This window comes from Echinops telfairi, unplaced genomic scaffold (genome assembly GCF_000313985.2).
Source record: "Echinops telfairi isolate 266 unplaced genomic scaffold, ASM31398v2 ScPeMD7_70;HRSCAF=299, whole genome shotgun sequence".
In the NCBI taxonomy this organism is placed as follows: Eukaryota; Metazoa; Chordata; class Mammalia; order Afrosoricida; family Tenrecidae; genus Echinops; species Echinops telfairi.
In genome coordinates, this window is record NW_022103968.1 from 60,662,177 (window position 1) to 60,665,717 (window position 3,541).

The following is a 3,541-nucleotide window of genomic DNA, read 5'->3' on the forward strand; positions in this document are numbered from 1 at the left end:
TGGTCTAGCCAGACTTTCAAGGTCGAATTCGAGTCATGGTAGTGGGAGCGGGGAGGAAACATTTAGGAACCGAGACTATAAATCTTTATGAGAACATACAGCCTCATCTTTCTCCAAAGGTTCAGCAGGTGGGTTTGAACTCCAGTTGAGTGCTTAACTACAGCACTACCAGGGCTTTTTGGTGCCGTGTTGTTAGGTGCTCTTGCATTGATGCAGACTCAGCGACCCGATGTGCGACAGAAGGAAACCCAACCCGGTCGTGGGCTATCCTAATTGAGCCCACTGCTGCAGCCACTGTGTCAGTCTCTCTCTCCTCCCTGCCCTCTGCATTAGCAAGCTCCGTGCCTTTTGCTAGGGACTGGTCTCCTGACATGACTAAAGTATGTGAAATGACATTTTGCCATCCTTGCTTCTGAAGAACATTCTGTCTGCACGTCAAGGCTGATTTGTTCATTATTCTGGCAGTCAATAACTTAAATATTCTTTGCTAATGCCATGATTCAGATGAATCCATTCTCCAGTCTTTCATATTCATTAACCATTTTTCACATGCAGACAAGAATAATGAAAACACCATAGTTTGGGGCAAGCTCCCCTGGCTCCTGATTTTGACATCTTTGATCTTTCACACTTTTAGGGATCTTTGTAGCAGATTTTTGCCCAGAGCAAAAATCTCATTTATCCTTCCATTAGCACTGGTCCATAGACTTTGGTACCCTAAAAAATAAACCCACTGGCCAGTGAGTCAATTCTGACTCAGCACTGTACACAGGGTGTCTTAAATCTTTCCAGAGAGGCAGCCTCAACTTTCTCCAGCTGGTGGCTGGTGGGCTTGAACTGTTGACTTTGTAGTTAGCAGTCCAATACTTATCCAACAGCATCATCGATTCTGACTCAGCGGCCCTATGCAGGGTTTCTAAGGTTGTAAACTTTTATGGGAGTAGACAGCCTTATCTTTTACTTACAGTTTGAAGCACCCCCTAAAAGGAATGAAAACTTTTATTTCGTAAAAGCAAAATTTTTATGTTGAACTTTTCCATTCCATGTTTATAGAAGTATATATGCATAAAGAGGAAAATATATATGTATGTAGTATCATGAAACTCATACTACTCATTCCTTCCAAAGGAACCCTAGGGGCATAGCAGTTACTCTGGGCTGCTAACCGCATGGGCAGTGGTTTGAAATCACCAGCCGCTCCATGGGAGAAAGATGGGTCTTTCCACTCCAGGAAGCGTTACCTTCTCAGAAACACAGGCATTCCACCCTGCCCTATAGGGTTGCAATGAGTTTGAATCAACTAAATGGCAGCGAGTCTGGCGATTTGGTATACACCTTCAAAGAGGTACAAAGAAGGTGTTAAAAGAGAGAAATTTCTTCCTCCTGCAAAACTATATTAGGTTTGAACTGTGTTCATAAGACTACTAATGTGGGGTCAGCCCCAATTCCAACTATGTGGACACCCCTCCCCCTAGGATTCACTTTAGAGGACAGCATTGAAGCTACAGCTCAGGGAGAGGGGTGTGTCTGATCAGTGCACACGAGCTAATGAAGAGGTAAGGAGGGAGTGGAACACATCTTGGCCCACCAAACCCTGAGGATGATATTCCTACTCAGAGCAGCCAATGCGCAGACAGGACCCTAGACCTGGCCCCACCACGAGACAAGGCATCCTTTTACGGACCCATATTGCTATGAGGGACAACACGAGGCAGAGTGTGGGAATTGTGCCCGATCTGACCCCACCACACCAGGGTGAAATGTAAAGGGTATGTAACAGAGCAGCAAGGGGAGCAAAGCAATGATGTCCCTGGGGTATACCAAAAATACTTTGGGGTCAGGGTGTGGCACCCCAGCAGACTTGACTGGAAAACATTCCTAAAGGTCAACAAACAGACCTGGAACTTTTCTTTGGTTATTGTCATTGGCTTTTTTCTTTTGTCTTGCTCTGCCTTGTTTTAGTGCTTATGTGTCTCTATATGTCTATCTAGGTAAGATAGGTGGGATAAACAATCCAGAGGAGAAAGCAACAGAACCGAAGATTTGGGGGGACAAGTGAAAGGGGGAAAGGAAGTGGGTGTTAAACCCAGGGACAAGGCAACAAGTGATCAAAATCGATGGCGAGGAGGGCGTTGGATGCTGGTAAGGCTTGATCAAGGGCAATGTAACAGAGGAATTACTGAAACCCAAATGAAGGCTGAGCATGATAGTGGGACAGGAGGAAAGGAAATAGAGGAAAGCACTAGGAGGCAAAGGGCATTTATAGAGGTCTAAATATAGGCGTACATATTTTTATATGTTACGTATTAAGGTAGCAGACTGACATTGGGCCTCTACTCCAGTACTCCCTCAACGCAAGAACACTTTGTTCTAATAACGTGGCATTCCGTGATGCTCACCTTACTGACAAGATCGCTGAAGACAAACTGGGCGCATAGCAAATGTGGTGAAGAAAGCAGATGGTGCTGGCTATCAAAAGATAAAGTGTCTGGGGTCTTAAAGGCTTGAAGATAAACAAGCAGCCATCTAGCTGAGAAGTAAAGTCCGCAGGGAAGAAGCACACTAGTCTCTGTGATCATGAAGTGTCAGTGGGATTAGGTATCAGGCATCAAGACCCAAAACAAAAAATATTATCAATGTGAATGATGGGGAGTGCAGAGTGGAGACCCAAAGTCCATCTGTAGCCTATTGGACATCCCTTACAGAGGGTCACAAGGAAGAGATGAGCCAGTCAGGGTGCAGTGTAGCACTGATGAAACATACAACTTTTATCGAGTTCTTTAATGCTTCCTCCCCTCACTATGACTCCATTTCTAACTTACAAATCTGGCTAGACCAGACCATGTACACGGGTAGAGATAAGAACTAGAAACAGGGAATTCAGGACAGATAAACCCCTCAGGACCAATGGGAGTAGTGATACCAGGAGGGGAAAGGGAAGGTGGGAGGAGAAAGGGGGAACTGATCACTTTGATCTACATATAACCCCCCTTCCAGGGGGATGGACAACAGAAAAGTGGGTGAAGGGAGACATCGGTCAGTGTAAGACATGAAAAAATAACAATTTATAAATTATCAAGAGTTCACGAGGGAGGGAAAAAAATGTGCAGCTGATACCAAGGGTTCAAGTATAAAAAAAGTTTTGAAAATGATGACAACAAATGTACAAATGTGCTTGACACGTGGATGTATGTATGGATTGTGACGAGCTGTATGAGCCCCCAATAAAATGATTTAAAAAGACTAGTAGCAACTGGAGCCTAAAAGCTGTTGATTTTAACGATGATTTAATATATCTATGTACATATAATCTTAGTATATGTCTATATACTTATGCAATAAATACCCTGAAGTATATATTAGCACCCCCTCTGGATGATTTATGCAAATGCATGCGTTTTGTGGTGGAAAGAACAATTTGAAGTCAGGATGTCTTAGATTTGTATCATACTTTACTAACACCAGGGCAAGTTACTTAACCTCATGGAACTCCATCTAATATTCTAAAGTGGTGGTTGGGCATTAAAATTTTTTCTAGGGT